Here is a 12,716-nt window from a genome sequence, read left to right as displayed (position 1 = left end):
AACTAAAATATTTTAATTATTTTCCTTCAGACTTCTACATCTGATTAGAACTCTGCAAGGGATAGGGACAACTCTCATGATCTCGTCCTCTGTGGGATGCCTCAGGAAGCGATGTAGCCCTGGTCTGGATAAAAGGGAGAGGACAAGGGTGTCTGCAAATGAGCATACGTTCCCTGTGCCCTGTAACCGTATCTCATGCGTCTGGCTCGTGTAATGGCAGGGTGAATACCTGCATACAAAGCAGTTGGGAAGTTCAGACCTCTGTCCTAAGCCTACATTTGGATTCATTAAGTCATTCGCCTTCTACTGTATCCTGGGGAATTGACTAAAGTACACTGGCTCTCACCAAAGCCAAAGTTAGGGTTTTTAGGATCATTGCAAGACCACCCGCTCCCATATGTGGCAGCGCCAACACGAATGGCTGTTTGTTCATCCCACAGCCTAAAAAAGGAGAAGGCAAATTCTCCTGAATGAACCCCCAAATCTCTTTTCATCCTGGACAGCTCAACATGGGTGGAAAAATTTCCTTTTTTATTATGTCTGTGGTGAAATGTGCTGTTGAAACCAATTTCCCCAGAACCAGCACAGTTTAATGGTGATTTATGCACTGAAGCAGGTCTGACATTTAGATCCCTACTTGGTTCTTTATTGTAATGTTATCACCCAGCCCACCTCTAAATTCAGGGGAAAACCGGCTTTTTGACTAAACGTAAATTTTTGCAAAGGTGTTTTGGTTTTCATTAGTGATGCTTAGGATTTTGTTAAAAACAAACAGCCAGTTAAAAATCCTCAGCCCAACACAGCAGTCAGCCAGTGAAAACGGAGCTGTGTGTTTGCAAGCCTTCATGATTTCAGCCCTAGAAAGGAAAATATATATGGCAGGTAAAGCACAGCACCACAATCAGTGTAACAACTTCACATTTGGACAATGGTAATAGTCTAATGGCAGCAATGTCAGTCTCGGAGCAGGTTAGTTTATTCTGCCCAGCAGCAGTGAATCTGTTGTAGTTATACCCATAACTGAAATCTATCGGAACTGTAATGTATGTGGGGAAGAGAAAGCTATATACCAAGAAAACAAATCTCAACAGAGTATGCCAGGCACCTCCTAAATGGGCACTGGGTGTCCAAATTGCTTATGCTGAGCCTTGAAAGTTGCCCCCTTGACATGTGAGAAAGGATCTTTGAAATGAAATGGAAAAGACTGTGGAGATAGTGTTTAGTTAAGCAGCTGGATGCTGTGGAAATTATTAGCATTAGTACATTCAAGTCCTAGTGTCCTTGGCAATTTTCAGTCACCCAGCGCACGACAAAGTGAAACACTGGTATAAATATGTTAACAGTGAGAGCGGAGTATAATAGCAGGCATTGTATTCTCATCATGCATTCAGCAACATGCTGTAAAAATTATCAGAGGAATATGTCAGCAGGATGTAAGCATTTGCTAGTCATCTGTCTTTTGGGAATTCAGCCTGGCAAAGGCCTTCCGTGGTATATCTTCTTACTTCCCAAGTTGTATCAATACAACAAGTATTTGAATATTTCCATATAATTTGTTCCAAGAGGATACAGAGGATATGAGAGAAGGAAAAGAGACTGAGATTCCTGTTCTACTTAAGAGTGGGGTGTGCCCCCCATTAGTAAATTGAAAAACTCCATCAGTTTTGGGGAATGTTTGATATGAAACAAGTAATGGAGATGTCATTATAGCATTTTTCTTCTTCAGAGCTGTGCCCACCAGGGCCCATAATCCCAGCGCAGAGGGATGCTGGCTTCTTTGCTTTGGTGTCTTAACATCAACCACTTTTTTAGGGAATTTTTGTCAACGGTTTCAGCGCCTGCGTTCACAACCTGCTGCAGAAATGTTGGAGGTGAGTGTATCACGAGACGCCACCTGAAGGTGCATCCCTGTCTTCCCCCACTGAGAGGGGTTTAATATCAGTGAACGCAGGGTGCAGCTCCTGGCACAGATGGTGCATTGTGCACTGTCAGGCAATGAACTCTGTAATCAGGGAGTCCGTCTCCATCTCGCGCTGCTATGAACAGTGTTTTAAAGGCCCCTTTTAGCACTCGAGCACGGCTTTGTTGCTGCAGCTTGCCATGCACGCTGGGCTCCTTGGGACAGCAGCGCCTGGTGATAAACATGGAGCTAATCAGGAAGTATCTCATGAAGGTCCTCAGTGGTCTGCTGATGGAGGAGAGCTACCCCCGGCGCTCTTAAATAAAGAGTAGCTTTTGTAACCCAGGACCTCTCAGGGAGAGGAGGAATAGGAGTGTTTGGGATCGGATGCTCTCTTGACCTGGTATTGTTTGCTCAAGTTTGGAAACTTGGCAGCCTCAAGCTTTCATTAAATTTTGATTCTTGTATATTTAGAAAAGGCTACAGGAGGAGGTATAGCAGTTTTGGCAGAGTTTTTATGCTGATTACTAACTGTAAATTTTAATATGTGCTTTATATTTTTTGTAAGGTAGGAAAACTTAGTAGCTCTTATACTCCTTTAAGTCTTCTGCTTCCCGTGTCCTTTCAGGCGGCTGTTGAGTTTGTTCCCATTGAAGCGTTTTTTGCCTCCAAGAGCACATGCCATGGCACTGCAAATGGGCAGTGGGCTCAAACTCTCACTGATGTTTTGGGGAACAGATAAATGTTTTAGTTTAGCTGCCACAGCGGTGCTTAACTGATTGGCCTTTGTGTCCGTCCTTGTGTGGAAGGAAGCCTTTGCTTTACCATAAGCAGCTTAAAAGCCGCTCTGCTCAAATACTCTGATTTTGAATGCACACACTTTTATCTCCCTCTGTACCCCACAAAACATCTTTTAATCCTCTCCTGGTTTCTGCAGTGCCAGTTGCTTGATCACCAGGTAGTTGCATACCATAGCGTTTTCCTTGACTGCTAATGAATTCCCGTCTCACGGCGAGTTGTCTTGTCCTGGAAAGCTGTCAGCCGTCTTCACCTCGCCAGGCAGGCTTTGCAAGTAAGAAGTGGTAGATAGAGAGGAATTGAAGTGAGGTCACTCAGCTTTGCCTTCTCCTTCATTCCTCTGGTTCCCTCACACTTTAGTAATCACAAGTGGTAACATATTTTTGAGACCAATCATAATGAGATTTTTTAGAAATCTCTGCAGCTGGATGTTTGTATTGGCACCAAGGTATGCTTCATGTGTATTTTACAGGCCAAAGAGCTAATTTTGAGAATCTGCTAGCAGCATTTGAATGCCCCATTATAATGCCTGCCTTTGTAAATCAAAGCTTTGAATAGGTTTGGTTTAAAAGCTGAGGGAATTAGATGATCTTTAGACCAGTGCTGCAAGTTTAGGCCCTAATACGAAGTCAGTGGAAAATCAATTTGTCTTTCCATTTGCCCTAATGGACTTTTGGATCAAACCCATATTCTTAAAAGCATTTGAGTGCATGAATAGTGTCAGGGTTTTAGGCAGGTTTTTAATTTGCGAGCCTGAGTGGTTGCTAGTGGAACCCCAGGTATGTAGATATCTGCAGATAGGGACTTCTGCCTCTGACTGACTGAACCAGAGCTCATGTACACTTGTATCCAAAAAAAGGGAAACACTCTTCAGCCCGATGTAAAAATGGGATGCTTTTCTAAGTAGTTTATTAAAGAAATTGTACTTCATAAATAATAGTGTAAAAGGACAGTCCGCCCTCCTCCTTCCTTAAGGAATGCTGGAAGTTTGGGAAAAAAGGGGTTTCCTCTGAGTGGTGGTTCAGTACTCCGAAGGTTTACCCGTGAGACACTGATCCGAGCCTACCACTGTAGTCACACGGAAACTGCCTTTAGTGGAGTGCCACAGAGGCTGAAAGAGTACGAGCAGAGCCCTGTAGAGATAACAAAAAGTTTCCCTGTGTTAAAAAAACCCAAAAGTCAACAGAAGCACTACTAATCTACATCATTATGCTATAGATCTTTCAAATGCAAATGGTTTATTACTTTGCCCATACAATAAATTCATTGCAAAAACAACTCCTTGCATTTCTTATGTTTTTAACCTTGGCTTTGACTGCTGAAAATGTTCTTTATTTAACACTTAAGCACCCCTACTGTTTGGCAAGCTTATGGTTCAGCACATAAGGGGAATTTGACTGAAAAGCTGCGCTACGTTTAGGATCAAATTCTCGGTGGCCAACTCACTAAGGATGCAGCACAGCTCAGTGAAGGAACTGCTAAGGTTTGTGGAAACTGAGGTTCGTTCTGCTGAAAAGCAGTTGCCTTTTTAGTTAGTGCAAATTGGCAGAAGCCTTCTCTAGCAGGTGCCTTGTTGATCTTGTCCTCTGTGTGAAACTGTCTCCAAGAGTGGCGGTGCCTCCCAGGCGTGCTGAGAAGCCTCTGGGAGCTGGGATCTGCCATAAGGTGTGTGAGGGCAGCTTTGCACGCTGCATCTTGCACCTCCTATATATGGACCAAGGCATATATGAGATAATAAGGTTCTGCAAAAATGTCATAGAAATATTAGTGCCCTTCGTGGTGCATGTGTGCATGCCCACGACATAAGCAACTAGCGATAACACACTTCGTAAAGGGTCTTCTGAGTTGCGATCTTATCTGTGAGTTTGGTTGGTTTTAAGTCCAGTCTGACTGCTCCTGGATATTTAATGGTGCTTTTTTTTTCCTTCCCCCCCCTCATTTGTATGAGCTTGATGTCAGAAATCAGAAGTAATGAAACAAAGAGAAGATAAGATACTTGCATGAAGAAAGTCAAGGCCATTTGAAGCTTCCTGTATGACTTTTACATCCCCCTTTGTTGTGTTTGATTGTTTGGCTTGAGGGCAGGAAAGGGAGGTAGGAAATTTGCATGAAGATTGAATTACTTCTACTCTTTCCTCTTTGAATTTACATGGGCTACTCAATTTTTCACTGAGGCCTAAGGGGTAATTTCATCAAGTTCCACTTAGGCAGGAGACCGCACATGAGATCAGCCTTCCTGGCCCAGCCAGATGCTGTGTGCGGCTTTGGTGCCACACTGGGGCAAGGACAGCAGAAAAACTCCACGCCCACCTACATGAATGCAAGAGACGTGGTTTGCCTGGGACTTTGACAAGGTCCTGGCAAAATACGCTTGCAGTCTGGTTTCTGAGGAGGGTCTACCCTACATATAGCCCTTGGATAGCCTAAAGGAAGCCTGAGGAAGTCTCAGGAGTCTTCTCAAATCTGCCACAATGAAGTATTACCTTGGCCCCCATCCTGGAGTGCTTACATGCTTTGCCAAATTTGAACTATAAGCAAATAATGAACCTGTATCACAGGCATGTTCCTCATCTTTAATCATTCTTGTGTATAAAGGGCTTTGATATTTATTTGGATGGAAAGTTCCAGCTGTAAAGAGCAATCCTTGCTCTTATCAACAGAATGTTTGCAAATCCTGTCAAAACTTTTATTTTAGGGGAGTTTAAAACTTGCTCATTGTCCTCATTTGAAATCCAAAGAAATGAAGTGTTCCAGCACTTCTGCAAACTCATTCCTGGGGACAGAAATACTTACTAACTTCCAACTGGCTGCCCAAGCCCATACAAGAAGTTAGTGGTAGAATAAGGAATTTCACCAGGTTTTTCCCCATCCTAGATTATGTCCCAAGAGCTGTGTTACTCTGGCTGTAACTCCGCAGCCACTGGGGAGGAAAAAGCAACCCCTATGTTATTTTAAAAATAACTTGTAACTTTTAACAATTACTCAGTTACTTCTTTTCAGGTTAGTAAAAATCTAACTTTCAGTAAAACCAAGGGCTCAGGGAAAGGTGCACAAGGGAGCTCGATGGCCAAATTACCTTGAAATTCAGTAGAAATGGGGTATTTGAACTCCTGTTTCTTCTGAAAAATCTCAGCCTGGGTCCCTCCATTGCAGTGGGGTTTTCTGCAGTCTGGTGAAAAATTGTTCCCTTTCAGAGCTAAGTAAATCCTAATGATTTAAATCCATCTTTTACATGTGTTTGGGGGCAGGGGGGATGTTTGTTTATTTATTATAGGATACACTAGCTAGCTGTCTGGCTTCCACTGGCACAGAGAAATGCAATGAGAGACCCTATTCAAAACCTGTATTAGCGGTGGATCGAGGCTGCAGGGAGCAGCCTGCAAATTCAAAAAGTACTGAAGTGAAGGTTACCCAGATTACCCTTCCCTGCTTCTTTTTTTTTTCCTTTTTTTTTTGCACATACCATCAATGTAATGCTAAATAATTACACACATTTTTGGTTTGGTTTTGTTTATTTTGTTTTTTCCTGCAAGGCACTGGCTTTTCTTCAGAATGGGGACTGAGAAGTTTGCCGACACAATGCAGCAGGACTGAACACTCTGAGGACAAATCTGGGTGCTGAAGAGCTGCTTTGCATTTCCTTTTGGCTTGTCCCTGAGCCAAACTGTATCTGGGTCGTTTAAGAAAAAAAACCTGAATGTTCCCCAGCAGCATCAATGTTAAGTTCACTGGATATTTGCACATTTTACTTTGCAGCCCAGCTTCCCTGCAATAACGGCTTTCCATGAAGGGTTGTGTGGCCACCCTGCCATACAGTCTGTGTCTAGCTTGCATGCCTTTATACAGCTTCTCTGGAAAAGCCATGTTTTGATTAGGGATTTTCCCCCATTTTTTTGTTAAAAGCTATTTAATCTTGTGGAAAGCTTTGCTTTTAGCTGCTGACAATTAAGACAGCTAATTAAAACCCACTTCTGGAATGGATTTTGGCTTACTTTGAGGTATAATGTCTCGCAGAGAAAGCGGGAGTAGATCCTGCGGGATCTGCTGGGCACAGCACCGCTCACAGACTATTAGGATCCAGCAGCGAGGCTGCCTGTGGCGATCAAAGCACCACAGCCCTGGCCCCATGGGACTAACATGGCTTTTAGCTGCCTTTGCATCCTGCTGTTCCCGGATTAGGTGACTACTGACCAAGTGTATGTCAGCCTTACCAGCCTGAATTGCTGGGAGCAGCTGTAGGGCAAAGAGAGAAAATCAGGGAACAGTTTGTCTGCACGGATTAATACGGACTTGTCACGTCGCATTTGCTCACCTCTTGGTCCTTCGTGCAGCGTGGCGCCTGGCTGTGCCATCTCAGCACCTCGGGGGCATGGGGTGTCTCAGGTGGCAGTGATGTGCCACCAAAATCCATGTCTTTGGAGTGGGGCCCAAGGTTCAGATGACCTGGCGTTCCCAAACCCCAGCCTCTGGCCACGTGGTCCCATGTGCGGCTACAATGTGCCCTTAATAGTCTTAAGGTCATTTGACTTGTTGCAAGGGATTTCATTTATTCAAGTTGAGTGAGCTGTAAGTAAACTCTGTGGTGCTCCTTCCTTAACTGTTGAGAGCTTTTTTTTTTTTCCCTTCCTGAAATTACAAGTAACTCAGTGCCACATTTTTCTTACCTCGGTCATTTTCTCCAGCAAAAGTCAGGGGACAAGCCCTTTGGGTGGAGAAAGCAGCTTTGTCTGAGAAGCTCAGGGCAGTGCTCCATGCCACCTCATGTCTTTGAGGTCGGCTCTCCTCCCTCCTGCCCTCTGGCCCCCAGAGAGGGAACCTTGGGCACGTTGCAATTCCCACCAAAGCCTCTTTGCTTCTGCTTCCATTTTAATCATTAATTTACAGAAATTGTCTTTTCAGAAAAATCTGCGGGATGTGCCCTGAGCACACCTATGTATTTTTAAAGAGCTTTTAGCTGATTCCCCTGGTGTGAATTGTGAGATTGATTAGGGGAATAAAGACCTGTTAAAACAGAGAAGTAAGAGGTCATTCATTACCCTATACCACCGCATACTGCTTGGTTTCCAGCTATTAAGGATACATGAGATACAGGGCTGTTGGAAGCAGACACACAATCCTTACTTTATACCAACATAGACTCCAGCCCATGTAATTTAACAGTGTCCTAAAAGTCCTGCTTATATTTTACAGGCTCCCGCTTTGAAGCGTGATACTGTTAGCACTCGAGATACAGTGGGCATTAAATTTCAGCACTTGTTAAATTACGAATAATTGTCTCCACACTGCTCGGTTTTGTGTAAGGAAAGAGCCAAGTAAGATTTCCACATTAATCACCAGAGCTCGGTTGTGCCATGCCTGTCGAGCAGTGGAACATGCCCAAGTTCCCCATTGCATCTCCACCGCTTCTTGGGATTTGTAGATATTTATTCCCGGCTAAGGAATTTTGAGGACATCAGGGTAACCTGTTGGAAATGTGCAGGAACTTCTCTCAATAAGCAATCTGTGACTTCTTTGGCTTAAGGTAAAATTTAGCATCCAGGCAAGGCTGTAGAGGAATAAAGACTGGCTTTCTTTCCCCCTGCAGCACACAGAGCTGGGGCTGGGAGGTGAGGGTGGAACAACGCCGACAGTGTTCCTGGACACCCGGCTGCCTCCCCTGCCGTAGTTTTCCACAGTGGCAGAGCAAGTTGAGCAATCTGCAGAGGCAAGGCAAGCCTTTAAAGGAAAATTATGTGCATAGAGAAAAAGAAACGGCCCCCCCCCCCTGCCGTAGTTTTCCACAGTGGCAGAGCAAGTTGAGCAATCTGCAGAGGCAAGGCAAGCCTTTAAAGGAAAATTATGTGCATAGAGAAAAAGAAAATAAGGCAGGGTAGTGACTCCCAAGCCGGCATCTTTGCTGTGTGCCTTCAGTCAGTCTCCAAGCAACCGGCAACGTAACAAGGACACAATGAGTCAGACTCAAACAGTGCCATTTCTGCACCTTCGTATAGAGGTCTGTATATATTCAATCTCTGCGAGACCAGTCTTAGCTTCCTTATCCACGCTAATTTATTAAATGCGGAGAGCTGACAGGCGCCTGGCCGCCCTGCACGCTCAGTGCAGGCTTCTCAGCCAGATCTCCAGCTGGAGCAGCTGGGTTTGCGGGTCATCGTCCGTGCTTCTGCCAGGCCTCCCTGCCGCTATCCTTGAAACCCACAGCTTATTTCCCAAAGACTCCTTTAATTTTCCAAGGCTTTGTGCTGAGTCCGTTCATCTTCCTCCTGTAGATTCGCAGCTTGCCTGGGCTTTGAAAGACAAAGGGGCAGGGAGATGGGTAATGATTCCTCTGTGGAAAGAGGTCCCTGAACTTTTGAGTGCGTATGGGGAGGATAGGCGAGAGATGCACAGCGTGCTTGGATTTATTGGCCCCGTCTTGGCAGCGATGTTGGCAGTACCTGTGCTTGGCACGGGGAAACGCTTTGCTGAATGCCTGGTCTTGATGCCGGCGCTGCTGCCACAGACAGCACAGCTTGCTGTTCAGTGGTAGGAAAACACACTGGGGTAGTTTCATCTATTTTAGGTGCGTCATTGGAACCGGCTCAACACAGATATAATAAAAGCACACTTTATGGCTGAGGGGAAACTACTGAAAGAGAATACTGTTGCAAAAAAAAAAGCCTGAAGGAAATTTCCACTGGTCGCAGAAGGCCAGCTAGGTACAGCCTCTGGCAGTACCTTCTTCAGTCCCCAGTACTATTCTTTCAGAAGAGGTCAATATTTATGGTTTTTTGTTGTTGTTGTTGTTGTTGTTACAATCAGGGCACTTTGGAGGTGATTGATAAATGTAAGAAATCAGAAGTACAGTTTACACTGGCTTGGGTCTGAAAGACGTTAACGGGCCCATCTGCAGCCACTGACGGGCCCTGCGCTGGGGCCCTGTGGGGAGGCCGCCAAACATGGGGCTCTCCATGTCTCCTCAGGCCTGGCTGCTTGCTTGGCCGCCGCTAGCTCTTGTAGCCCCAGTCCCTCCAAAAAGCTCCAGCAAAAAAGGGCAGGGGGAAAGAAGAAAATTAAAAGCCGGCATTTATTGTTAGCTTCAACTCATTAGCCCCTTTCTGTTGGCAGTAATTGCGGCGGGCTGGTAAGGAAAGCCAACCCAAACCAACAGCACTGTGGAACTGTTAATTTTTAATAAAGACGGCAGTCCAAGCATTTTGAGATCCCTGCAGCATTTTTACTGTAAAAAAAAAAAAAAATTGTAAAGAAAAAAAAAAGCTCCTCTTCACAGCAAGTGTTGGCCCTCAGCTAATGAGTGGAACCAAGAAGCCTGGGGCAGAGGCCTCCCTCCCCTGCCAGCAGTACAGGCAGTGCCCACTTCATGGCACCCTCCCAAGGGCTTCTTGGTGGAAAAACTGTGCGAAGTCGCAGGCCAGGGGAGGCAGGAATACCTTGACAAAACCTCAGGATTTTGGCACAGGTAAAGCCCAAGCCTGGGCTCTCTGTGGGACACACTGGGGTTGCTGTGTTAGCTTTTAATGGGAGTTAATCATCAGGCTCTTGCGGTAAACGCAGTGGTACATGGCCTCTCCTCGCCAGTGCCGGACTGCCGTGACAATTACACCATGTCACCCCTTCCAAAGAGAAATACCCCTTTTCCATCAGGGGTTGTAGCAGCCGGGACACCGATCTTAATTTAGGTAATCTCTAGGTCTGTTCATCTCCATGTATTATGTTTTCACCCGTCTGGCTAAGATCTGTAGTTTTCTTTTCTTGAATGATGCAAAACTTTTTTTTTCCTCATCTTGGGTGTCAGTTAAAAAAAAAGGCTTTTCTTGAAAATAAAAATGCCTTTTGAGGAAAACAACAAAAAAAGAAGTTTAAGTATTAAAGTAGAAAACTTACTTTAGAACACCCAGCTGTGAGGTTGACTCAAAATAGATTTGTTAACCATACGGTCTTGATCCAAACCAAAAGATTGCACTTCATGGATAAAGACTCACATTTATTTTGTAAATTCTGGTACATGTTCTTCTAGTCTGCTGGAAAAAAAAAAAGCCAACACTGTAATTTATTTTACCTTTTCAGTACTTCTTTCCCCCTCCCCCATTTTTTTCATTCACCTTTAGTCGCCATGATCTATAAAAATAACCCTAATTCTTTTCTGCTCTGGATAAACCAGTAGCTATTATAAACTAGAAGAAAAAGCTCCTTTCATATTGTTGATATTGGATGTTTGTTTAATTTCAGTAGGGCTTTCTAAAGGTGTAATGCAAGTAGAGTTTATTACTATTTGAGTCTTTAATTGCTGTAGTAATATTTTTTTACAGCTCCTTATTTTTATGTTTAAGAGTCCCCAGACACTTTGATTTATTGGCATTGGTGAATGATTGATAAATGATTGAGGTTAAATAGAAAAACTGAAGGCATTGTATGAAATAGAAATGGTGCCAGAATGACCATGCAGGACCCACCAGTATATTTAATGTGATGCATACAACACAGCTGCTACAAGCTACAGCCAAAGCTACCACAAATATCAACTGTTCCCTGGGAAGGGAGAAAAAATGTAATAACAATGAGTGGGTTTTTTCCCTGCTAATCAGGAGAAGTGTGGTTTGTTCCATTGCGGTCCAGCTTTTCATTTCAGTGTCTCAGGGTGTTTTTTTCTGGAATATCATAACCACAAAAAAAAAAAAAAGGTTACAGATAGGGTTTTCACAGGCGCCTAGAGCAGTTAGGCACCTAATTTCTGTGATGTTTTGGTGAGAGTTGGTTATTTTTGTCTCTTATGCTCTTTTGAATTTGCAAACAAGGGTTTCTGTTTCAGTCTTGTTGAGCACACACAGCTTCCACTGCCATCAGTCGCTATTCCACTTACAGACAGATTTTGGGCTCAGGTGCCTGGCAGACCTGTGTTTTTATTTTAAATTACAGAAAGTTTGCACTTAGCAGAGTAAGAAGTAATGGGTATTTATTCCTGGGTGAATGCAGACAACACTTTGCCGAACAAAACACTTCTGCTGGTAGCACTTCCCATACGTAAGGCAGCACACGCTAGGTTGCCTTTCTTTCTCGAGGTCTTATATTGAAAAGTTGGTGCGTTAGGAAGAAAAGCGCAGGGATAAGCGCACGATGCCTCTGGTGGAGATGGAACAGTCAAACACCGCAAAAACTGAAGAATGTGCATTTATTGTTGACTTTTCACGTGCCCTTGGCTTGTTACTTAATTCCTAACTTTTAAAGCTCCCGATATCCTTCCCTCCAGTGTACGTTTAGGAAGGCAATAGCTCCCAGGGCAGGCAGTGGGTGCTCCTGTTGGGCCAAGCCTCTGGCACGGTGCAGGGCCAGCGCCATGGCTTTGCATTCGTGGCAGCGTTCCATGGAGACGTGCGGGCACCTGGGAACAGGCTAGCCCCCATTAAACTGAACGAAGCGTGACACAGACCTGCACCCTGACAGGCACCAGCTGACTTCAGCTGGGATCTGGAGCAAGCCCAGCTACGGCATATGTTCGCAATCAAAAAGTCATTAAAAATTCACATTGACAAGTTACTCAGCTTGGAGCCTGTCTGTGAAACTGTGCACTCCGGCCGACGCAGTAGCTCAGGCTCAGTGTTCTTAAACTGAACGAAGCGTGACACAGACCTGCACCCTGACAGGCACCAGCTGACTTCAGCTGGGATCTGGAGCAAGCCCAGCTACGGCATATGTTCGCAATCAAAAAGTCATTAAAAATTCACATTGACAAGTTACTCAGCTTGGAGCCTGTCTGTGAAACTGTGCACTCCGGCCGACGCAGTAGCTCAGGCTCAGTGTTCCTGGTAATCTTTCCTAATCCTATGAATCTGCAGGAGCTGGGAGAAGGCTACTTGCTCTGGTTAGATTTTCATTTTATTAATCTTTAGGGAATGATTTCCTTTCCACCAGGCTTGGAGCAGATGTCTTCTGAAGGGCTTAGCTCTGAACATCATCTTTCTTGGCACGCATTCTGATGAAACTCAGTGTGGGGGGAAAAAAAAGAGTAATTATTTTTTTTCCC

General features: G+C 44.5%; 1 protein-coding gene across 1 annotated transcript in view; it reads left to right on the top strand.

The window, feature by feature from the left end:
- The window catches only part of CHST11 (carbohydrate sulfotransferase 11), a 96,107-nt gene that overhangs the window by 31,829 nt on the left and 51,562 nt on the right, over positions 1-12,716 (top strand). The window lies entirely within an intron of this gene.

Source organism: Egretta garzetta, unplaced genomic scaffold (assembly GCF_000687185.1).
Source record: "Egretta garzetta isolate BGI_Z169 unplaced genomic scaffold, ASM68718v1 scaffold159, whole genome shotgun sequence".
Classification (NCBI taxonomy): domain Eukaryota; kingdom Metazoa; phylum Chordata; class Aves; order Pelecaniformes; family Ardeidae; genus Egretta; species Egretta garzetta.
This window is presented reverse-complemented; position numbering and strand designations above follow the sequence as displayed.